The sequence below is a fragment of the Microcaecilia unicolor genome, chromosome 13 (genome assembly GCF_901765095.1).
Source record: "Microcaecilia unicolor chromosome 13, aMicUni1.1, whole genome shotgun sequence".
Classification (NCBI taxonomy): domain Eukaryota; kingdom Metazoa; phylum Chordata; class Amphibia; order Gymnophiona; family Siphonopidae; genus Microcaecilia; species Microcaecilia unicolor.
Genome location: NC_044043.1, coordinates 38,314,215 through 38,340,854, shown reverse-complemented (window position 1 = coordinate 38,340,854; position 26,640 = coordinate 38,314,215).

Here is a 26,640-nt window from a genome sequence, read left to right as displayed (position 1 = left end):
AGAATTATTCATTGCAAATATCTGGATACCATTAATTTTGTTTTTAACGAGGAGCCGTTTTATGCATTTCTTACTGTTGCTGTTGTGTCTTGGTGTGTGAAACCATGGTTCACAAAATTATCTACGGTGAAGCTCCGGCATACATGACAGACTTGATCGACCTTCCAACCAGAAACACATCTGAATCAACACGAATGTACCTAAATCTGCACTACCCAAGCTGCAAAGGACTCAAATACAAATCAACTTACGCGTCCAGTTTTTCCTACATAAGCACAAAACTGTGGAACTCATTACCAAACGCCTTGAAAACTACGAACGACCACCTAAACTTCCGGAAAACACTAAAAACTAACCTATTTAAAAAAACATACCCTACCGATCCAACATAAATGCCTGATCTTCGCAACACAACAAAACTAAAGAACGTAATGGACATAACACAACTCTTCCGTTATATGATTCCCTAGTGTGGCTGGGCCACATGAACTTTATCTTACCACAATACCACTTTGTATTTGTTTACAATGGAGTCTGTAACGCCTCTCCATTACTATGTAAGCCACATTGAGCCTACAAATAGGTGGGAAAATGTGGGATATAAATGTAACAAATAAAATAAAATAAATAAATAAATAATATTATAGCAGTTCATCATTCCCCTGACAAGCATTACTTTATACGTCCACAGAGTGTCACCCTTAACTTGCAGGAATTTCTCTCACTACTGAAATCCAAAAAGCTTTGAGTATTGCAAATGGAATTTGGGCTTGATGAGTGGATATGGAGGGTATAAAACTCAGGAGGCCTCTAAATTATAAGAAAATACTTATAAAACGTAATCGTAAAGGGACGAAATTAAGAATTACAAAGCATGTTTGTGTAAGGAGGGTGGTGTATAACACAAAACATACATTCATTTCTTGGCTAGCTTTCAGAAGTAACTTTAAACAGCTTTGCAGAAGTCTAGTATAAAAGATAAATAAATAAAATACATACCTGACTATTAAATCTTGATTATAATGTGCACCTGAGTACAATGGGGAAGCCAAAACTTGAATTTTATGTTAATAGAAAAATGTTTAATGCTGAGAGAGGATTTAAATAATTAAAACATAGGAACAACAGGACAGTAGGTGTGTGCTGCATGAATCAGTCACATGATATTATGTAACAATCTGTAGGATCAGTATACTGTGTCACAGACATATGAAGCAGTATACAGGTCCCTGGAGCAGTTTTAGTGGGTGCAGTGGATTTCAGGCAGGCGGACCCAGGCCCATCCCCCCCCTACCTATTACACTTGTGGTGGTAAATGGGAGCCCTCCAACCCCCCCCCCCAAACCCACTGTACCCACACGTAGGTGCCCCTCCTTCACCCATAAGGGCTGTGGTAATGGTGTAGAGTTGTGGGGAGTGGGTTTGGGGGGGGATATGGGGGGGGGGGGCTCAGCACCCAAGGTAAGGCAGCTATGCACCTGGTAGCTATTTTTATTTATTTTTTTAATTTTTAGAAGTGCCCCCTAGGGTGCCCGGTTGGTGTCCTGGCATGTCAGGGGGACCAGTGCACTACAAATGCTGGCCCCTCCCATGATCAAATTCCTTGGATTTTGCCGGGTTTGAGATCGCCAGCCTCGGTTTCCATTATGGGCAAAAACCGAGGTCGGCCATCTCAAACCCGGCCATCTCTGACATTTGGGCGGCCCCAACCGTATTATCAAAACGAAAGATGGCTGGCCATCTCGTTTCGAAAATACGGTCAGCCCTGCCCCTTTGCAGCACCATCCTCGGATATGGGCGCCCTTAGAGATGGGCATCCACGATCGAAAATGCCCCTTCAGATACACTAACCGCTGTTACCACATCCTCCGGCAACGAGTTTTAGAGCTTAACTATTCTTTGAGTGAAAAATATTTCCTCCTATTTGTTTTAAAAACATTCCCATGCAATTTCATTGAATGTCCCTTGTTCTTTGTACTTTTTGAATGAGAGAAAAACTGATTCACCTTCACCTGTTCCACCCCACTCAGGATTTTGTAGACTTCAAGCACATCCCCCCTCAGCCGTCTCTTTTCCAAGCTGAAGAGCCCAAACCTCTTTAGCCTTTCCTCATACTGGAGCAGTTCCATCCCTTTTATCATTTTGGTCACTCTTCTTTGAACCTTTTCTAATTCCGCTATACGTTTTTTGAGATATGGCGACCAGAACTGAACACAATACTCAAGGTGAGGTCTCACCATGGAACGATACAGAGGCATTATAATATTTTTGGTCTTATTTTGCATCCCTCTCCTAAAAGTCAGCAGAAGTTTAGATGAGAGGGTTTTTCAAGAAGAAAAGTTGACTTGAAATTTGCAGTTGAATAGTGATAAAACACTAAATGAAAACAGCTTTGTAAGTGGTGGGGTTTCTCACTTCTAGTCTATGCAAACCTCTTCATTTTCAGTAGGACAGCTGCTCTAAATCCAAAATAAAAATGATTTGGATACCGTCCATTACAGAGCTGCCCGTGCACCCTCCTGCTTTCCTTAGAAGGCCCCCTCCATTACTCTTAAAGTAAGGTATGGTATTGTACGAAGTAGAAGGTGGGTGTGAGACAGAGAGGCTGCACATGTGTTTGTCTTATAATTGCTGTTTACAGTAACATGGACAGGCTTATTATTAGAGATAGGTGTGATGGCAGTTTTAGGAGCTAAAGTACTGTTTGGGGCAATTGAAAGGTATGAACGAAACACCCAGTGTTGTGAGTGACTCACTCATTTTTTTTTTTTTTTAACATGGAGCCGTCTAGTAGGAGGGAGGGTAACAACAGTTTGTCTGCAATGCATTTTAGTGGTAAATAATAATTATTTCAGCCGTCATTATTGATACCATATGCGGAACTAGCTCCTGTGGGCTAAATATACAACAACGTACTTTCCTGCAAAGGTAGGGGTGCGCTTTAAAACATGCATGAAACAAATTATATGTCCGCTAGAGAAATGTTTAACAAATTCCTGAAAGATATATTTAAATATCCAGAACAATCTCTGCCTCCGTTACAAAAAATATATTACCTGGGAGATAACAAGAAGCCTCAGTTGACTTCCCCACAGGGAGCTGTGGACCACTACTACTACTACTATTTAGCCTTTCTATAGCGCTGCAAGGCACACGCAGCGCTGCACAAACATAGAAGAAAGACAGTCCCTGCTCAAAGAGGGAGGTTTCTTCTGAGACTTTGGACCTATCAGGTTTTTTAGAGCAATCTACAGAAGAAATTAAAACACGAGGAACTGCAATTGTTACATTTGTGTTTTTGCAGGATAAGGAAGCAATGCTCCGTTTATACTTTAAAAATATCAAACCTGAATTTCTGGGAAGTAAAGTCCTAATTTTCCCTGATATTTCCTGTTGGACACAATATAGAAGGAAGAAATTCTTGGAATTGAGACAAAGAACTCTGTTGATTAATGCTTCCTTTCAGCTAAGATTTCCCTGCAAGTGCTTGATTACCTTTAAAGAAAATAGATATATATTCTATGAGCCAGAACAGTTGTGTGCCATTCTAGATATGCAAGACACCAAGAAAGACTGACCGATAGAATTAGCTGGACTTTAAGATATAGGATAACCACCTACTCATATTTCCTTTTTATATTTGCTGTTAAAATTTCAACTTCCAGTGATGAAACCTTGGATCTCTTACTTTTGTGGACTATTAAGATCCAATATTTTTCTCGTATAAATATGATATTTTTGTGTTTATATAACATAGTAGGTTTATGTAATGTTGGTATATCAGTCAAAGATTTATGTCTTTGTAATTATGAAAAAATCAATAAAGAAATTAAACATAAAAACATGCATGAAATCAGCTAGTTTTCAGACACAAGGGGGGGGGGGGGGGGGGGGCTGGTCTCTTACTAAGCAGCTGTAAGCCCAACGTTAACTTGATCCCAAGGGCTGCTCTACTGATGTCTTAACTCTGCAACTCAACGTAACCAAAGCTCATGCAGAACATAACTTATCTCTTCCTCCTTACGATTCCTCAACGTGTCTGTCACACATGAACTCTACTCTGCCAAAACGTCACTCTGTATTTCTTCATACCGATATTGGTGATCGCCTTTACGGTACTATGTCAGCCACATTGAGCCTGCAAATAAGTGGGAAAATGTGGGATACAAATGCACCAAATAAATAAATAAATAAATAAATAAATAAATAAACGTGAGCTTACTGCTTGCTAAACCGGAAGTACTGCCAGGCTACCCCAGCAGCCCGGCAGTGGTTCCCACCCCCAGCGCACAGCATTTCTGGCACTGCGTGCTGCCCAGTTACTGCCAGGTTAGACCGGGAGCCCTTAACGCCACCTCAATGGGTGGCAGTAAGAGCTCCCCCCCCCCCTGAAATGGTCATGCGGCAAGTGCTTCACTTGCCGCACAGCCATTTCTTTAAAAAAAAGCCTTTTACCCACTGTGGTAAAAGGGGTCCTCAGCACACGTCAAAAACACGTGCTGACGCCAGCACACGTCCCCTTTTGCTGCAGCTTAGTAAAAATGGATCCAAGGTGTCCTGTCTGAATTGCATTAGAAAGTCGGGTTGTTATGTGTCTAAATATATGTGAAGAGTTAGGTATAAATTTAGGCGTGCTAGCAGTGAGCACCTTTTAAAAGCATGAGGTACTTGTGTACTTCTAATTAGGGCTGCATTTCTGAAGTAGGCTGTGAAAACTGTAAGGCACTTTATAGCTGTTCTGCGTGCTGTATAAGATTCTTTAATTTGTAATTTGTCAATTTGTATTTTGTATCTTTTCATTACTTTCTATTCTTTAATTTATTTAGAGTTGCATTTTAATTCAAATTTGTAATAGCGATTAACAGGTGATTAAAGGTATGTTATTTATTCCCCCCCCCCCCCCCCATACTGCAGCTCCGTTTGAATCTGGGCAGTGCAGGGTTAAGGTGGTCTTTTACAAATGTGTGCTAGTGTTGTTAGCACATGCTAATGGTATAGACACCCAGAATATTCTTATGGGCATCTATATGGGTAATGCGCGCTAAAAATGCGTGTGTACCTTTGTAAAAGGGGATAATAGGGGTCCTTTTACTAAGCCGAGGCAAAAAGGTGGTCTGTGGTAGCATGGGCGTGTGTTTTTGGCGCATGCCAGGCCATTTTTTACCACTTCTGGGAAAAAGGGCTTTTTTTTTTCAATGGGCTGGGAAAAGGTCCTGTGGTAAAATTGAAAGCAGCACGTGCTTATTTACGGCCTGAGCCCTTAATGCTACCTATTGATCTAGCGGTAAGGGCTCATGTGCTACATGTGTGGTGACCAGTCGGTGAGCACCAACTGCCGATTAACGCTGAAAATGCTACATGCAGTAGGAAATAAAAATATAATTTGTCCCGGCGGTATGGGCGCGTGCCATATCTGAAATTACTGCCAGGGGCACACTAGCCTGGCGGTAGTCTTGTCTTGGTGTGCGCTGCATGTGCGTAGAGCCTACATCGTCTTTGTAAAAAGGCCCCTGAGTCGCATGGAGCTGCCAGTGGGAAAATAAATAAATAAATACATAACATACCTTTAATCATGCGATTAATGGTGATTATAATTTTAAGTGAAATGCAGCCCTACGTCTAATACATGAGTCCCAACCCCCCTTTTTTTATACAGCCAAGTTTGTGTGTGCTGTGAAAATCCAAGTCCATTCAGCCAGTCTATATGGGTTGGCTATCTTGAAAGTTAAAGGGTTTCAAACAGGAGCTGAGGTGTTTATTATGTGATGATTGATGTGTTTTTATGTAAAGAATTTGTCTGTTATTTTGTACACCGCTTAGAATGGTAGATTTTGTGATATAGAAGTTTGTAAAATAAATACATATAAAATAAATATTTTATGCACATAGATCATGGTAAAGGTTTTTGAAAATGTACACCCCTCCCCCTCCAAATTGGGGGTAATTGTATATCAGTGTTACCTATCTTTAGGCGCCTGTGTGGTGCCTATTTTCCAAAGGGAAGCAGACACCTGTTTTCCTTTACAGAATCCTAGCGTAAGTGGGTATTAGAAAGAAATGTAGAAATTAGAACTGAGGTGTTCAGGTCAGGGCATGTACAATTCCGATACTACTTTAGAGAAGGATCTGCTTATAGGTAGAGCTTTTCCTGAAATACAGCAGGTGTGCACATGTGATCGGAGCAGCCATTTTACGAACGTGCACTTTGAAAAGCTGATCGGAGGAACTTGACTACTTACATGTCTAAGGGGCCCTGTTACCAAGCTGCGATAAAAAGTGGCCTGCAGAAGCATTGGCGCATGGGATTTCCACTTGCCAGGCCACATTTTACCATGGTGGGAAAAAAGCAATTATTTTGGATTTGTTAATGGTCATGCGTTAATTTCAAAATTAGCGCGCAGCCATTTACTGCCTGAGCCCTTACCACTTCCTATTTAGAGGGCAGTAGGGCTGACGCGCTAACCCGGCAGTAGTCGGGCAGCACGCGGCAATGCGCCCATGCTGCCCGCTTACCACCAGAAATGCCTACTCCTCACCCCTTTGCTAGAAAATAAAATTATTTTCATAAGTACATAAGTGTTGCCATATTGGGACAGACCAAAGGTCCATCAAGCCCAGCATCCTGTTTCCAACAGCGGCTAATCCAGGTCACAAATACCTGGCAAGATCCCCAAAAAGCACAATACATTTTATGCTGCTTATTCTATTAATAAGCAGTGAATTTTGCCCAAGTCCCATAATCACACCCCTTTTTGCCTGCGCACATTAGAAGTTCAGTGCACATCGTTACAGGATACACTTGCAGGGGCATTTTCGAGAGAGAAGGGCGCCCATCTTCCGACACAAATCGGGAGATGGGCGTCCTTCTCTCAGGATCGCCCAACATAACCGGAGGCCGATTTTGGGCATCCTCAATTGCAGTCCATTGCGGGGACGACCAAAGTTCACGGGGGCGTGTCGGAGGTGTAGCGAAGGCGGTACTGGGGCGTGCTTAAGAGATGGGCATCCTCGGCCGATAATGGAAAAAAGAAGGATGGCCCTGACGAGCACTTGGGCGACTTTACTTGGTCCATTTTTTTCATGACCAAGCCTCAAAAAGGTGCCCAAACTGACCAGGTGACCACCGGAGGGAACCGTGGATGACCTCCCCTTACTCCCCCAGTGGTCACCAACCCTCTCCCACCCTAAAAAAAAACTTAAAATTTTTTTTTTTTACCAGCCTCTATGCCAGCCTCAAATGTCATACCCAGTTCCATCACAGCAGTATGTAGGTCCCTGGAGCAGTTTTAGTGAGTACTGCAGTGCACTTCAGGCAGGCGGACCCAGGCCCCCCCCTACCTGTTACACTTGTGGTGGTAAATGTGAGCCCTTCAAAACCCACCAGAAACCCACTGTACCCACATGTAGGTGCCTCCCTTCACCCCTTAGGGCTATGGTAGTGGTGTACAGTTGTGAGGAGTGGATTTTATTTGGGGGGGGGGGGTTGGGGGCTCAGCACCGAAGGTAAGGGAGCTATGCACCTGGGAGCAATTTCTGAAGTCCACTGCAGTGCCCGGTTGGTGTCCTGGTATGTGAGGGGGACCAGTGCACTATGATTGCTGGCTCCTCCCATGACCAAATGCCTTGGATTTGGTCATTTTTAAGATGGGCGTCCTCGGTTTCCATTATTGCTGAAAACCGGGGACGGCATTTCTAAGGTCAACCTAAATGTTGAGATTTGGGCGTCCCCGACTGTATTATCGAAACGAAAAATGGATGCCCATCTTGTTTCGATAATAGCGGTTTCCCCGCCCCTTCGCTGGGACATCCTTAGAGATGGGCGCCCTTAGAGATGGTCCTCCCCATTTGATTATGCCCCTCCACGTGAGTTGTGTGCCTAAATTCTAATCAGTGCCAATAAGTGCTCATTATTGCTTGTAAGTGCTGTTATCAGCGCCCATTAGCTTGTTAAATTATGTGCATTGTTATAGAATCTGCACCAATTTTGGCGCGGATCTCTAGGCACGTTTTGAATCTGGGGTTCAGGGCCCAATATTCAAAACTATTTAACTATCCAGGAACGGCTTCTGGCTGATTAAATTGCGTTTTAGCTCCAAACCGGCTATGTTTAGCGGTTAAAATAAGCCGCTTAAATAGCAAGTCTATCTTTAACTGCTAAGTAACTAACTAGTTAGCACTGAATATTAGCTTAACCGGTTAAGTTACCGCGGTCAAAAAAGAAACCAGATATTCAATGCCGGTCAAATTTCACTTTTCTTTGATATGGTAAAGAAGAGCTTTTTCATATTTATCAAAGAAAAGTGAAATTTGATTAAAATATTGAAATTATTTGTTTCAGATAGAACTGTAGAAGATGGAAGGTTTTTCAGCAGGCGATGGAAGTTAAACAGGTGGCATATACTGTTTCCCTGTGACAAAACCTGAGACTTTGTCTTTATCCCTTATTTGTCCTGTTTTCTCTGTCCTAATTAGATTGTAAGCTCTGTCGAGCAGGGACTGTCTCTTCATGTTCAAGTGTACAGAGCTGCGTACGTCTAGTAGCGCTATAGAAATGATAAGTAGTAGTAGTAGTCTTTGGGATTACAGAATCTTGCTACTCTTTAGGATTCTGCACAGAATCTTACTACTATGGAATTCTGGAATCTTGCTACTCTTTAGGATTCTGCACGGAATCTTACTACTATGGAATTCTGGAATCTTGCTACTCTTTAGGATTCTGCACGGAATCTTGCTACTCTTTGTCCTTATCCCTTATTTGTTCTGTCTGTCCTAATTAGATTGTAAGCTCTGTCGAGCAGGGACTGTCTCTTCATGTTCAAGTGTACAGCGCTGCGTACGTCTAGTAGCGCTATAGAAATGATAAGTAGTAGTAGTAGTACTTTCCCTTCCTACCATAATGAAGGTCCTGAGAATTGTTTGAATACTGAACACATGAATAGTGGAGTTCTTTTTAGGGCCGTGTTTACAAAGGTGCGCTAGTATTTTTAGCACGTGCTAACCGTGTAGATGCCCATAATGTTCCTATGGGCGTCTTCATGGTTAGCGCATGCTAAAAATGCTAGCGCGCCTTTGTAAACAGGGCCATTAATGCAGTATTTGATTTACTTCACTCCTTCCTGATTGAGTTTGTGTCACATGTATGTACATACCGGCTCTGTTCCCTCTAAGCTTAGTGGGAGTCCTCCAATTGCATTGCTGGCAGTTGGGGGTAGTGCTTCAATATCATGCTTTAAATCACCAGGGTCAGGCAGTTTCCCTGAAGTAAAAAAACATAGTAACATAGTAAATGACAGCAGATAAAGACCTGTACGGCCCATCCAGTCTGCCCAGCAAGATAAACTCATTTTACATGGTATGCGATACTTTATATGTATACACGAGTTTGATTTGGCCTTGCCATTCTCAGGGCACAGACCGTAGAAGTCTGCCCAGTAGAGGAGTCCAGCAGTTGGGGTGGCGGGGGGGGGGGGGGGGCAAAATTCCCCTGGCCTCCAGGGGGGGCCTGGTGCAGGGGTCTCTCTCTCTCTCTCCTGCTCCTGACAGGACCCGGGTGATCGCATCCCGAAAGGAACAGGAGAGAAAACTCCGTCGCCGGGCCCCCCTTGCATTGCCTGCCTAGCAGCTGCTGGGCCCTCAGGCTGCAGGGGCAGGCAATGCTGGGCAGAGGAAGGAGCCGTGCTGCCTGCAGCTGGCGGAGCCAACCAAGGAACTTTAGGCAGGCGGCCGTGCCGATGATGATTTGGGGAGGGGGACAGCTGCGGTGATGACAGTTCTGCCCCGGGCCCAGCAGCGATGGCGGCAGCCCTGCCCCAGGCCTAGCTCAGTCTCTCAGCGGCCCTGTCTCTCACTATTGAAAATGTGATAGTGAAACAGCACCCCCCCCCCCCCCCCCCCACTGGTAGGACTGTAGCTGGAGGACTTCTCAGCTTAGAGGGAACAGTTCATGCCAGTATTAGTGCCCACTTTATAGACTTCTAAGTGGTACGATAGTAAGAAGTTCATTGAAGCTGAAGCTGTGTATTACTTCTGTAGCTATTTCACCATTAAAAAAAAAGAAGTCCAGCTGATTGCGTTTAAAAGTCAACTGAAGAACCATTTTCTATGTTTGGCTTATGGTGCCTGGGGAGGTGGGATTCTGTTCATTCTGCTCTGGCTATTTGGTTGGGCTTTTAATTACTATTTATGTTTGATGATGTTTTGATGTTGCGGAGGAGTAGCCTCGTGGTTAGCGCAGCAGCCTGAGAACCTGGGGAACTGGGCTCAATTCCCATTTCAGCTCCTTGTGAATCTGAGCAAGTCTCTTAACCTTTCATTGCCCCAAGTACAAAATAAGTACCTGTATATAATATGTAAACCACAAATAGGCAGTATATCAAGTCCCATCCCCTTTCATTGTAAATTTGTATGTTTTTTTTTTAATGTATGTACTATTGCTCTTCACTTTGATAATAAATCAAATCAAATTATCGCTAGTTCTAGAGAGAAGTACATTTCAATTATTCCCTCTGGTTACCAGCCTCTGATGCAGCCTTATATAGATGAAAGGTAACCATGTTGGGCACTGTTTTTTTTTTGTCCTTTCTGCTTTAATAAATTGCTTACTACCTTGCCATTTGGTTTGTGTGGCCTGCCCTTCATCCAACAAGAAAGGAAAAACCAAGCAATCCCATGAGGAGCGACAGAAGCGAACAAAAGGGTGGGAATGAACAGAGTGATGAGCCAATGCAAACAACACAAGGTTTTATTATATAAAATGAACAGCGTTTGCTTGAAGATAGCACAAAAATTGGAGTAAAAGGCTTCACTGGAGCGTGGACTCAATGTGGAACGTGTTTCGGCCTATGCCTTCATCAGGAGCCCGGGCAAAGGGCTAAAGAGAAGAGAAATACCCCCCCAAAAAACACGCAGTAAACACTGGTCCTGGCTGCAAATCTGTGGTAGCGCATGTCATCTCGATGATCCTGCACAATCAGACTAGACACCAACCAACATGCCTCGAAGCACAATCACTTGAACGAGACATGCATTCAACCCTAAGTGACAATGTAACAGGTTTTAACTGAAGTAAACTGTAAGCCACATTGAAACAACAACTTGATTGGAAAATATGGGGTACAAATGCAGAAATAAATAAATAAAAGCAATCTTACATTGTTACATTGCTTTGGATGACGCACGCTACCACAGATTTGCAGCCAGGACCAGTGTTTGCTGCTTGGTTTTTTTTTTAAAGCAGATTACTTCTATTCAGTGGCGTACCAAGGTGGGGGCGGTCTGCCCCAGGTGCACACTGCTGGAGGGTGCCGCGGCGCGCGCCTGTGGGCTCCAACTTCACCCACAGGCGTGCGCCGCGGCACCCCCCCCAGCGGCATGCACCCGGGGGGGTGTCATTTCGCCAGGGAGGGGGGAAGGTGTCATTTTGCAGGCAGGGGGGGGGCGCGCATCGGCGATCCGCCCTGGGTGCCATCCACGCTAGGAACGCCACTGCTTCTATTGGCTCCTTGCCCGGACTCCTGATGAAGGCATAGGCTGAAACAAGGGCCATGTTGAGTCCACACTCCAGTGAAGCCTGTTACTCCAGTTTTTGAGCTGACTTCCAGCAAACGCTGTTCATTTTACATAATAAAACCTTGTGTTGTTAGCCTTGGCTCATCGCTTTGGTCATTCCCACCCTTCTGTTTGCATCTGCTCTTTCACAGATCTCTTCCTACGTCCTATGTTATACGTAGGCAAAACTATTAGAGCAATTAAGACTAGGATAATACAGCATAGAAGTTGTATTAACAGGAGAATTGAAAGTGCACCTTTGGTGGACCATTGGATAAAGGCAAATCACAATATATCAGATCTGGCGTTCTTTGTTCTCAAAGTCTTTAAAGCAAACAAAAGAAGAGACAATATGGATAGTCTTTTATTGAGAGAAGAACAGAGACTTATTTTAGATCTACAGACACTTACACCTATGGGCCTCAACCATGACATAGATTTTACAGCTTTTTTATGAAAGCCCCATGCGCCTTTAAATGATATTACTATGTAACACTCTACTTCACATAATGACTGAAGATGTGTGGTCTATATATCGTTTCTTTTTCAATTTAATAAGATATACATTAGAATACCATGTTTGTTCTTTTTAAAATTTCCAATGGTAATAGTACTCATGACCCCATTTCTATATGAAGACTCCTTTTAAACCTAAGAGTGAGCCGTTTAGTACTATTGGGGAATCATACAATTGCTTTACTGTGTACATTTTTAAATTTGTTTGACTGTTTTATTCTATTATTATTTTTGTTTTATCTCTAGCTTCAATTTTAAAATATGTTTGACTATTCTATTATTTCTTTTGCACATTTTTTTCTTATGTGCTCATACTTCCCATTAAAACCGTTCGGAATGCTTCCTTTATGTCCCTATGGACATAGACATAGACATAGAATCTTAAGAAGCAGCACGTTACTTCTACATAAGTACATAAGTAGTGCCATACTGGGAAAGACCAAAGGTCCATCTAGCCCAGCATCCTGTCACCGACAGTGGCCAATCCAGGTCAAGGGCACCTGGCACGCTCCCCAAACGTAAAAACATTCCAGACAAGTTATACCTAAAAATGCGGAATTTTTCCAAGTCCATTTAATAGCGGTCTATGGACTTGTCCTTTAGGAATCTATCTAACCCCTTTTTAAACTCCGTCAAGCTAACCGCCCGTACCACGTTCTCCGGCAATGAATTCCAGAGTCTAATTACACGTTGGGTGAAGAAAACTTTTCTCCGATTCGTTTTAAATTTACCACACTGTAGCTTCAACTCATGCCCTCTAGTCCTAGTATTTTTGGATAGCGTGAACAGTCGCTTCACATCCACCCGATCCATTCCACTCATTATTTTATACACTTCTATCATATCTCCCCTCAGCCGTCTCTTCTCCAAGCTGAAAAGCCCTAGCCTTCTCAGCCTCTCTTCATAGGAAAGTCGTCCCATCCCCACTATCATTTTCGTCGCCCTTCGCTGTACCTTTTCCAATTCTACTATATCTTTTTTGAGATACGGAGACCAGTACTGAACACAATACTCCAGGTGCGGTCGCACCATGGAGCGATACAACGGCATTATAACATCCGCACACCTGGACTCCATACCCTTCCTAATAACACCCAACATTCTATTCGCTTTCCTAGCCGCAGCAGCACACTGAGCAGAAGGTTTCAGCGTATCATCGACGACGACACCCAGATCCCTTTCTTGATCCGTAACTCCTAACGCGGAACCTTGCAAGACGTAGCTATAATTCGGGTTCCTCTTACCCACATGCATCACTTTGCACTTGTCAACATTGAACTTCATCTGCCACTTGCACGCCCATTCTCCCAGTCTCGCAAGGTCCTCCTGTAATCGTTCACATTCCTCCTGCGACTTGACGACCCTGAATAATTTTGTGTCATCGGCGAATTTAATTACCTCACTAGTTACAGTATTCCCATCTCTAGGTCATTTATAAATACATTAAAAAGCAACGGACCCAGCACAGACCCCTGCGGGACCCCACTAACTACCCTCCTCCACTGAGAATACTGGCCACGCAATCCTACTCTGAGATATATGTCCATGATGTCTGTACAACAATGATTAATACACTGGGTTACAAATAGACAGAGATTTTTGTGTCCTCGCAACATGTTATTTCAACAGTATGGTCGTCCATTTTCATGACGAAGCACTTCTGACGTTATCTCATTTACATTAGATGTCTGTCTCCTTTTTTTGGCGCCAAATTAAACTATTTAACAGCTGCTGTACTTTGCACACACCTTTTGTTCATTATTGATGCAGGATGATACACTAAATGCTTTACCGTCTTTATTTTTGTTACATTTGTACCCCACACTTTCCCACTCAAGGCAGGCTCAATGCAGCTTACCTGGGGCAATGGAGGGTTAAGTGACTTGCCCAGAGTCACAAGGAGCTGCCTGTGCCTGAAGTGGGAATCAAACTCAGTTCCTCAGTTCCCCAGGACCAAAGTCCACCACCCTAACCACTAGGCCACTCCTCCACTTACATCACAAAAGGTCTTTTTTAAGGTAAGCTTTACCTGAAATTCATTTATGAAGAAATCCGGCACTTGTAAGAGAGAAATATATTTGTCTCTTGGGTACAATCTCAGCGGCTGTATAAACTTATAATAAATTAAACTTCAGGGTTTTTTTTGGCTTCCATAAGCTGTATACTGTTTATTTGTTGATCCCCCTTTTTTATGTTTATCTTTTGACAGATTATTCGATATCACATATATTTTAATTTTTAAATAAAAAATGAGGACTGTTGCCCGGGATCGTGTAGTACTCGCTAAAGTCATAACCTTAGCTTTTTACAGAAAATCCACAGAAGGTGCCGCTCTTGCTAGGTCCACATTTATTTTATTTAATATTTTTTGTAAACTGAGGGCTTTTACCTCCACAACAGTATGCGAATATCCAGCTCTTTTCTTATTGGTCTATGAAACTTATACTTACAAACTTTTTATCTTCCTCGTAGACCAGTTTTATCAGGACTGTATACACAAAAAAAGAACCACAAAGGTTTGTTTATCATGCACTTGTAGAACAACCTCGCACATAATGAAACCCTTTATAATAGTTTCCAGTCTAGGATACTTCACGTACCTTTTGACATAGGCTTGATAAATATCGTTTAAAGGATATGACTCCCATACACTAAATTTCAGAATTTGCATAAAAGGCGGTTCATTACTATGGTATTCAAAACGCCCCCCCCCCCCCCTTTTTTAGGGCTCTTTTAATGCTATTCCTCTCAGTATAGAAAGGATTAACCACCTCTTTGTTCAAAACTTTCATACGTTTATGCAAATTTTATTACTGTACGTATATTTGTCACACAATTCAAAAAGTTTTATGGCACACTTAACATTTGTGCTGGTTTCACACTATTCATTTTCAAAAAGCCGTTTTATAGGACACCTTTGTTAAATTATGCCTATGTTAATAAATACGTCCTTGTTTGAGGTTCTTTTAATGTCATTTCTTTTCAACTATGGAAATGATAAACCAACTTTCCCCCCCTCAACCCCCCCACCTTTTTAAGTGCACTAAACTAGCATATCTACTATAATAAAACTCACCCTCAACATTCTGAAGATAACGTTCTGAAGTCACTCAGTCACTCCCTAAAGGGTTCGTCAGTTCATGGTGGTGAAGCCACAACACTGACCATGTCTCTCTGCCCCGCCCTCGCATGACGGACCAATCAGAAAAGCTCCCTCAACGTTCTGAAACACAAAGGACCATCACAAAACCGTTTCCAGGCAATGCTAGGCGACGTAAGACGGACCTATCAGAGGAAACTACGTGGCAATAAGGGAGGAGCATTCCCCAGCAGAACAGCTTATTATCTGTGCAGCATGGAGAGCACAGAACCACCGCTTGAACGAGAGAAGAATATTCCTGCTGTGGGTATGTGCAAAAATAGACCGGGGGGGGGGGGGGGGGAGAAAAAGCCACACACCAATCCATCCCACTTTGCCAGCACAGCACATCCCCCAACCCCCCAAGCAAAAAACAAAACAAAAGAAAGACACACATCAACAACCTGCACATACACCCCACTCTCACACACTCACAAAATAACTCTGTGACACATACACACACAAAAAAAGCCACATGCTAGCGCCTGTTTCATTGGTTTCGGAAACGGGCCTTTTTTTTTACTAGTGAGTATATAAGAGTTATGTAATTCATCTTTAATAATAATTTTTATAGTTGTATGTCCATTTTGCATGTGACTTTTGTTCCTGTATTTTGACAATCCTGTTTTCATCCTCCTGAAATTTTAAGAACATTTCATGCTTTATTTTTATTGATTTATTATTACTGTGAATATTGATTCATTTACATTTTTGAGTGCCATTTTGATGTCCTTTAATTACATGAACACTATATGTATGTTATTTATGCTTTGCATATTCTTTATTTATATTTATATATTTTCTTTTAAATGTTTTTAGACTCCTGAGGCAGGCCTGTGGCTGATACACACAGCAGAGGCGTATCTGGACTCTGCGGTAGGGGGGCCAGAGCCAGAGGGAGGGGGCACTTTTTATCCCCCCCCCCACTGCCACAACCAACCCCCCCACCGCCATTGCCAGACCCCCCCGCCACCAACGACTCTCTCCACCCCCTCCCGCTGCCAACCCTCCCCTGCTGCCGTCACTTACCTTTGCTGGCGGGGGACCCCAACCCCCTGCCAGTCGAGTTCCTCTCTTTCGTTGCAGGCTGCAGTTTGCAAAGCTTCCTGTTCTGAGTCTGACGTCCTGCACGTACAATGCGCAGGACGTCAGACTCAGTTTCGAATTCTGAGTCTGACGTCCTGCACGTTGTACTTGCAGGATGTCAGACTCAGAAGAACAGGAAGCTTTGCAACTTGCAGCCTGCTGCAATGGAAGAGAGGACCTTGGTTGGCGGGGGTTGGGGTCCCCCACCAGCAAAGATTGGCGATGGGTTGGCGGCGGTAGGGGGGTCCAGGCCAAAATCTGCGGGGGCCCAGGCCCCTGTGGCCCCATGCAGGTACGCCCCTGACACACAGTACTGTCTCGAGTCTACATTAAAGTTTATTTATCATAGACCACAACTGTCACAGTCTCCTGGAGTCATTGGTCCACTTCCCACTTCTTTGTTTACATTTTCAACTTCGTGGGATTTAAAGTCCATCCACCCAGATAGACGACCTACCACTACAGTACAATGAAACATCTTAATAGGCTGCTGAGGGAACAAGTGCAGCTGAGATATATAGTGAGGACAACATGGGTAATACTGAGTCAATCGGGATAAACAGATGGATGACTAAATAGAAGGCAAATGATATGAACAGTTGAATTAGAGATAATGAATTGATCTAAGTTACAGGGCGTGCAGCAAGCTAGTCCAGGTGCAGATTGAGGGGATGGTAAGTCGCCACACGTATTAAAGGCTTAGGAGCAGAGCCAAGCTTTCAACTGCTTCCTGAAGTAGAGGTAGGCGTTGAACTGTAATTATAAGAGGCATGAAGAAAGGGCTTCTTTTCCCAAGCTATCTTTTGAGAAATGTAAACTCCATTTGATATCTTAGACATGTTTGAATGTTGTAACCTTTGAATGACTGGCCTACTTTACTTGGATTCACAGTTATGAGATGCCGGCAAAGAGTGGTGGGCTCAGCAGTCAACAATACACAGAGTTATAGTATCATAAAATAAAAATATAACATCTCAAAAATCAATCCATTGAAATGTCCAACTTATTTAGGCAAATGTCTGCATCAGGAGCACAATAGAATGTATTTATTGTTTTTGTGGTATTTTCAAATGACAAGTTAAGGTCTTTGCAATGCAGTCATGGCCAGCCTTCTATTAGGTGGAACAAGTATTGGCCTAGGACAGCAGACTTTGGGGGTGGGGAGTGGGTGAGTGCCAGTTTGGTGCCTGCATAGTTGGCAAAACAGGAGCAGTGGGCCTTTGAGCACTTGTGCATGTCTGCTTAAGGCCTGCCACTTCTCACTCCTGCCCTCTCCAACAGGAAGTTTGTATTGTAGGGGGTGGGACCTGAGAGGCCATGAGGTCATGTAGTGCTTGAAGGCTGCCAGTACATTGTTTCTTTTTTGTTCCAGGCTGCGACTCTGCAGGATAGAGATAGGGTGGTTGTGGGAGCAAAGATGGCAGGGGAAAGAGGGGGAAGATGCTGGATACTTGGGGGTAGGGAAGAGAAAGGTTGATGCTTGACTTTTGGGGGCAGATAAGGATATCTACAGAAGGGGAGGGAAGGGAGGTGCCAGACACCTGGAAAGGGATTTGATATACCACCTTTCTGTGTTTACAGTCAAAGTGGTTTATATACTGATCTCTGTCTTTGCCTTCACTTCTTTACATTTAGGGCTCCTCTGTGTGTGACCCACGCCACCAAGATTGCAGTCTCTCACACTACTAATCCACTCCCCGCCTTTCAGGACCTGGTTAGTCTGTCCCTGCACCTCCCACGTAGTATCTACCCTGGACTATAACCACCCCAGCAGGGTCCCAGGGGTCTACCCTGAGTAGAATGGGAATGGACGACACCCAGGTGGTCTTCCTATGATTGGCTGGAGATACTCTCCCTTGTCTGGGGGCAGGGCCACCGAGAGGGGGGGACAGGGGGGACAAATTCCTGGTGCCCGGGCCTCCAAGGGGGCCTGGCACCGCAGTCCCACCCGCCACCACCACCGGGCCCCCTCCACCAAAACCCCCGTCAGCAGAAGTGTTGTCTTCTGTTCTGACTCCGGCGTGTGCGGCCCACACAGACGCGCTCCTCTCAGCTGATCTTTGCTGTACTCTGCAGGGCTTCTGTGCGTCTGACGTGCAGGACGTCAGACGCACAGAAGCCCTGCAGAGTACAGCGAAGATCAGCTGAGAGGAGCGCGTCTGTGTGGGCCGCGCACGCCGAGGATCAGCTGAGAGGAGCGCGTCTGTATGGGCCGCGCACACCGGAGTCAGAAGACAGCACTTCTGCTGGCGGGGGTTTGGGTGGAAGGGGCCCGGCCCGGTGGTGGAGGCGGGTGGGACCGTGGTGCTGGGCCCCCCTCGGGGGGGGGGGGGGGGGCGACAACGACAACCTGGGGGGTGGAAGTGGGGGTGGGGCTGGGGGCCCGGGAGCGGCCTTGTCCCGGGCCCGGCCCAGTCTCTCAGCAGCCCTGTCTGGGGGATCTACTTCCCAGTGACGGGACGTACACCCTGTCTTACTCTGCTTATCTGAACTCTCTTACTGTTTCTGTCTGCAATGCCTAGCTTGGGAGATCGTTTTCTGCACTCACCACCTTTTCAGTGAAGAAAGGTTTTCTGATGTTTCTTCTAAGCTTTCCTCCTTGAAGTTTCATGCCATGAGTCGTTGCACCTCTTGTTCTGGAGCATTTTTTTCTCTGAAAAAAATGTTTGTTTTGTGAGGATTATTCAGAGCTTTGAGATGTTTAAATGCCTCTATCGCCCTGCCTTTCTTCTCCTCTAAACTATACATATTTAGGCCCCTAACTCTCATCTCATATGGCTTTTGATTTATCCTCTGTACCACGGTTGTAGCCTTTCTCTGGCTGCCTCCAGCCTTTCTATAACTCTTTGCAGATACAGCCCTCAGAACTGGGCTTTCGGTATGTGCTAAAATGCAAAAATGAAATGAAGCAAATCCTCCTAACAAAATAAATGATTTTTCCTCTGCACTCCTTTGGTACATACTAGGGATGAGCATCGGGCAGCCAGAAAAGTCTCGTTTCATGTTGTTTCCCATGTCGTATCTGGGAATTTTCATTTTGATCATTTTTGTTGGCCATTTTGTTTCACCTCGGGAGCAATGTTGTTGAGTATGCGCTGTTTCAAAAGTGTGTGCACTATTATCAGCAAACAAAACCACAAATTTTCATGGGTTTTTTTTTTCTGCTCATTTTTGGGTTTTAATAACATACAACAGCTCTTCCCTAACTCATAACACACGCTCGCACATACAGACCAACACGGGTTTCTGCCATTCTGTTTTGACTTGATTCCTCTCAGGATAATGGCAGGTGTAACTTACAAAAAGAGTCAAAATCATAACTCAAAAGTAATTAGTGTTAATACTTCAATATGTTTTCACAGATGAATCACCATTGAACTTTTTTTTCCTTGTATTTTAAATTTTGATCCCCATCATTTTTCCAAGACAAAAATAAACGTTTGTCTTTCCCCATCTGGTAGGAAGCCTTCACACGTACAATTTCTTTGAATCATGTGCAATTTGAAAAGTGTCCGAATGATGCACGGTGTGCGTCTGCTGTTCCTTAGCAAAACTGAAACCTTTCCTCTTTGATTCTGGCATTTAACTTTGTGGCATGGTATTATTACATTTAACGCTTTTAAACAAATCTAATCTAATCTAATACGGATGTTTCTATTTCACTTTACCTAAATAGGCCCTAGGCAGATCACAATGAAAATAAAAAAAATAGGACGGTCCCATTGAGTTACATTAACCTACATATAATACAAATACTCTTCATTCCATACTCAAGGGCCCTTCAAATACTAGGCAAACAAATCAGCCTTAATCACCCTCCCAAATACAGAATAACATAGTAACATAGTAACATAGTAGATGATGGCAGAAAAAGACCTGCACGGTCCATCTAGTCTGCCCACGATAAACTCATATGTGTATACCTTACCTTGATTTGTACCTGTCTTTTTCAGGGCACAGACCGTATAAGTCTGTCCAGCAGTATTTCCCGCCTCCCAACCACCAGTCCCGCCTCTCATCACTGGCTCCGGCACAGACCACGTATAAGTCTGCCCTCCCCCATCCTAGCCTCTCAACCACCAACCCCTCTTCCCCCCGCCACCCAATTTCAGCTAAGCTCCTGAGGATCCATTCCTTCTGCACAGGATTCCTTTATGCCTGTCCCACGCATGTTTGAATTCCGTTACCATTTTCATCTCCACCACCTCCCGCGGGAGGGCATTCCACGCATCCACTACTCTCTCCGTGAAAAAATACTTCCTGACATTTTTCTTGAGTCTGCCCCCCTTCAATCTCATTTCATGTCCTCTCGTTCTACCGCCTTCCCATCTCCGGAAAAGATTCGTTTGCGGATTAATACCTTTCAAATATTTGAACATATAATACAAATACTCTTCGTTCCATACTCAAGGGCCCTTCAAATACTAGGCAAACAAATCAGCCTTAATCACCCTCCTAAATACAGAATAACAAGTAATAGGTCAGATATCTTTTGGTCATTTTATTCCATAGCTCTGGACTTCTTTCTACTAAAGATCTATGGCTAATAGCAGCCTTCCGGCACACCGAAACTGGGGGTATATGCAAGTTTACTTCCTGAATGGAACGGAGCGTTCTAGTTGCTGAGTAAAGAGAGACCATATTATGGAGATAGTCAGGAGCTAATCCATACCAAATTTTAATCAAAAGTGAGGTGGCATGATCAATAGATCTGTCCCCCAAAATAAGTTTAGCCACCACGTTTGGCAGATGCTATGAGATGATTTCAGAAAATTGTTTTAAATCATGGAGTGTGATTATATTAAGCAAAACATCCTTCATGAAAAAGAAGGTCTCCTCTTAGAGAGATGAACATTTATATTTGTTTCTCAGATTTTTTTTTTTTTTACATTTGTACCCCGCGCTTTCCCACTCATGGCAGGCTCAATGCGGCTTACAAGGGGCAATGGAGGGTTAAGTGACTTGCCCAGAGTCACAAGGAGCTGCCTGTGCCTGAAGTGGGAATTGAACTCAGTTCCTCAGGACCAGAGTCCACCACCCTAACCACTAGGCCACTCCTCCACTCTTGCTACTATTTGAGAATCTATATGGAATGTTGCACATTCCATGTAGAAGTCGGCCCTTGCAGATCACCGCAGATCACCAATGTGGCCGCGCAGGCTTCTGCTTCTGTGAGTCAGACTCACAGAAACAGAAGCCTGCGCGGCCTTCTACATGGAATGTTGCTAGTGGAATAGCAACATTCCATGTAGAATCTCCAATAGTAGCAACATTCCAGGTAGAATCTCCAATAGTATCTATTTTATTTTAGTTACATTTGTACCCCTGCACTTTCCCCACTCATGGCAGGCTCAATGCGGCTTACAAGGGGCAATGGAGGGTTAAGTGACTTGCCCAGAGTCACAAGGAGCTGCCTGTGCCTGAAGTGGGAATTGAACTCAGTTCCAAAGTTCCCCAGGACCAAAGTCCACCACCCTAACCACTAGGCCACTCCTCCACTGTTGCTACTATTTGAGATTCTACATGGAATGTTGCTATTCCACTAGCAACATTCCATGTAGAAATCGGCCCTTGCAGATCACCAATATGGCCGTGCAGGCTTCTGTTTCTGTGAGTCTGACGTCCTGCACATACGTGCAGGACGTCAGACTCACAGAAACAGAAGCCTGCACACCCTTCTACATGGAATGTTGCTAGTGGAATAGGAACATTCCATTTAGAATCTCCAATAGTATCTATTTTATTTTTGTTACATTTGTACCCTGCGCTTTCCCACTCATGGCAGGCTCAATGCGGCTTACATGGGGCAATGGAGGGTTAAGTGACTTGCCCAGAGTCACAAGGAGCTGCCTGTGCCTGAAGTGGGAATCGAACTCAGTTCCTCAGGACCAAAGTCCACCACCCTAACCACTAGGCTACTCTAAGGCTAATAAATTTATTTCATAATAACATATTTTCAAGTCAACTCTATTATCATCTTGCCACAGAAACGTTAAGATGCCTTGATGATTTTAATGCATATGAATGTGTTCGAGAGCTTTTCCTTTCCTCTCCTATGTAGGATGTGAAGCTTTTGGCTTTTCTATTTCTGAAACTTGTGGTACATTTTGCAATCTGATTCTAGGGCACATCCATCGGTCTTGTGGTGTTAAGAGAGCTGCAAGACCAGCCCTGCCATCCGGCAATTGATCTGGAAGGAAGTTGCCTTCTTGGTGGCTTTGTCTTCTGAAACAGTCAAAAAATACAATTATTGTAATCCACAGAAACGAAAAGGAAGTGTGGCTGAGTGGTTTGCTATTGGGAATACGAACCAGAAGCTGGAACGGAATCTCAGTTCTGGCACCGGCTTTCGATGAGCTTTAGATAGTTGTAAATAAGCAATTCTGTGACTGTTTAGGGTATTAAGGGAACCATTTAAACTAAGCTGATTAGCAATAAAGCACTTGGATACTTTTGTACCTGTATAAATGCAATTAATTATCAAAGAGAAACCTCACAGGTAGTTTCTTTTTGAAAACAGGCTAGAGCTTACTTAATTACCTTCTGCCAGGGTTAGGCAGTGGAAACTCTGTGTGCATATTTGAATATAGTAATATAGTAGATGACAGCAGAAAAAGACCTGCACAGTCCATCCAGTCTGCCCAACAAGATAAACTCATTTGTATTACTTTTTGTGTATACCCTACCTTGATTTGTACCTGTCCTCTTCAGGGCACAGACCGTACAAGTCTGCCCAGCACTATCCCCGCCTCCCAACCACCAGCCCCGCCTCCCACCACCAGCTCTGGCACAGACTGTATAAGTCTGCCCCCGCCTCCTAACCACCAGCCCCGCCTCCCTCTACTAATCATCCCTAAAGTGCTACTAGATATACACAGCACTTTACACATTATATGCAGGTACTTTCTCTGTCCCTAGAGGGTTCATAATCTAAGTTTTTGTACCTGGGGCAATGGAGGGTTAAGTGACTTGTCCAAGCTCACATGGAGCTACAGTGAGAATTGAACCCAGGTGCCCTGGATCAAGGCCTGCTGCACGGGGCCATCAGGCTACTCCTCCCCTCCAGCCTATACCAGTGGCATAGCCAGACCTGACGTTTTGGCTGGTCCCAGAGCTAATATGGGTGGGCACTACACTTTTTTTTTAAAACCTAGGCACTGCAGATATCATCCCCACCCAAAAACCCACCAAAATGAGAGACAACGTTTTACAAAATTAAGGTAGCTGGGCACTATTAAAATTTATTGTTGGGGAATTTCTGGGTGGGGATGGGCTCCTCATTGCCCTAGGCAGTGAAACGTCTACCCCCCATTCAGAAGCCCACCACCAGACCAGAGCCATCATTTTGATTACAAGAGTAATCAAAACGCTGGCTGGTCATGGTGGTGGGCTTCTGGGTGGGGGTGGGCTCTTCATTGCCTAGGGCAAAAAAGGTATATTTTAATCATTAAATAAATACATTTTTTGCCCTAGGCAGTGAAGTTCTTAGTAGAATTAATGCCGAAAGCTCTGAACTTTTCACCATTTGCATAGGACTGATGTTATCTGTCTCCTTTTGCAAATGGAGATGAAAGGAAAGTGTGCCAGAGCCGGTGGTGGGAGGCGGGACTGGTGGTTGGGAGGTGGGGATGGTGCTGGGCAGACTTATACAGTCTGTGCCAGAGCCAGTGGTTGGGAGGCGGGACTGGTGGTTGGGAGGTGGGGATAGTGCTGGGCAGACTTATACAGTCTGTGCCGGGGCTGGTGGTTGAGAGGCGGGGAAAATGCTGGGCAGACTTATACGATCTGTGCCAGAGCCAGTGGTTGGGAGGCGGGGCTGGTGGTTGGGAGGCTGGGATAGTGCTGGGCAGACTTATACGGTCTGTGCCCTGAAAAGGACAGGTACAAATCAAGGTAAGGTATACACAAAAAGTAGCACATATGAGTTTATCTTGTTGGACAGACTGGATGGACCATGCAGGTCTTTTTCTGCCGTCATCTACTATGTTACCCCACCCAGAAATCCCCCAACAATAAATTTTAATAGTGCCCACCAGCTAGCTTAATTTTTTTAAAATAACACAATGTTAAATTATGTTAAAAAAAAATAAGTATTTAAAATTGTATTACCTGCAGTGCACTGCTGGGGGCTCAGCTGGCTGCTGCTTCCACTTGCAGTAAAGCACGTTTGTTTCTCGAAGAAGAACTGATTGAATTGAAGAAGAACCTTTTCTCATTGTGCTAGTTCAATGCAGTTCAACCCCTGAGGCCTGGCAGTAAGCGTGCGTGCGTGCGGGACGAGCGGAGCGAGAACGAGGCTGAGGCTGAGCACGCTGCGCGTAGGATGGAACATCATCGCAGACGTCAGCAGTAGCACGAAGCGGCCTCCCACTCCGTCCCAGCACAGAAGGACGTCACAGGTGACAGGTCAAGAGCACTGCGACCGACTGCTGCATTGAAATTCAGTCACAGTGACTGTGACTGCGTGCCGTCGAGTCAGTCCTGCTGTGCCTAGGCTCAAGCCCGAAAGCCGGTGGGTGGTGGGACGGGAGGAGTAGATCAGCTGAGCGGGCGCCGGGTGGTACGTGATACTATAGAAACGCATGCCGCAGGCAGTCAGTGTGCGCTTTTCAACCGAACCGGGCCTGGGCCGAGATTGGATGGGCCTGGGCCCATCCAGGCCCGCCCGTAGGTATGCCCCTGGCTATACTGTTTTCTGTTCCATCTAAATGCACTTGCAGGAGGAGTGTCTGTTTTTTGTGTGAATAAATGTATATGCACACCTTTTACAGGCTAAGTGGGGGTCAATTTTGAGTTAATTAGTTTTACTTGTGTAACTTCCAAAGTCACATAGGTTAAGCCTATCTAAACGGCATAGTTATTAACATGGGCTAAACGTGTTATTTTACCACTAACGCGTGCTATTTTATGCAATGAGATCTAGATTTCAGTATTCAGGCCATGGTGATCAGCAGCTTGTAAGTCACTCACAGCTGTGGGCTGAATAAAACCCGGATATTCAAGGTCAGTGCAAGTCCGGCCTCCAACATTGATTATCTGGGTTAGTGTGGCAACCCGCAAGCTAATTGCTGTTCTAACTTTATCAACTCACTTAACCGGTTAGTGAACTGAATATTGCTCATGGTCTGTTCTCAGACTGCCCTTCACCTAGCTGCTAAGTGCTTTGGCGGTCAGAGGGGATATTCAGTGTTACTATCCGGTTAAGTGCCACTGAATATCCAGGAATGACCAGCTCAGTGGAATTTAATGGACAGGAGCCTCTTCTTCCTGTTTAAATCCTTTTGAATACTGACCTCTTAGTTACTAATAACTGGGGTTACAGATAGTGTATTGAATTGGTTTAAGGGTTTTTTGTCTACTAGATCTTATAAGGTTCTGTCTCCATCCCTGTCCCATCCCTGCAGGTTCTGTCTCCGTCCCTGCCCCGTCCCTGCAGGTTCTGTCCCTGTCTCTGTCCCATCCCCGTGGGCTCTGTCCTTATCTGCAGAAGCCTCAAACAAAATTTTATATTTAAATCTTTTTATTAAAGTATAAAAAGGAACATTATGCTGTGCAACCTTTGTTTATAAATCTCAAATAGAAAACAATAATAACAAAGAGCAACTATAGTAACCCCCACCACCCCACCCTCTACCCTTCTAACCCCAACAATAGCTGATTTCTACTACCCCAAGGAATCCTAATCCACTCTGTTAAAATGTCCAGGGGTACAAAATACAACCCACTCTATGCCCTAGAGGGGGAAAATACGCCCTATGAAGCACTGTTATGATTTTTTAATCTGTGAATCAATAGAAATCAAACAAAATAAAACATGGAAAAGAAAATAAAATGATACCTTTTTTATTGGACATAACTTAATACATTTCTTGATTAGCTTTCGAAGGTTGCTTATTTCCGATCTGACGAAGAAGGGCAACCTTCGAGAGCTAATCAAGAAATGTATTAAGTTATGTCCAATAAAAAAGGTATCATCTTATTTTCTTTTCCATGTTTTATTTTGTTTGATTTCTATTGATAACCTTAAGAGTGGACTAACACGGCTACCACACTCCTCTACTTAATCTGTGAATGAATAAGAAGTCATCAATAATCTGAGGATTCAGTCTAGCTCTCCTGTCTTCCACAGTCCCTCCTGCAACAGAAAATGTCTTCTTAGAAGAAGTGCTGGTAGCAGGAATGTGCAGGATCCCCCATACAAATTTTGCTAGTGGTGGCCAGCATGTTTGCTTGTTTTTCCACAAAATCAAAATATCGTCGTCTGTATCACGGAAACATTTATGGACTGTTATTTATTCCAGTTCATTAGTACCACAAGTTAATTCTTTGGTTAAAAGTTTGTTTTTTCTCAT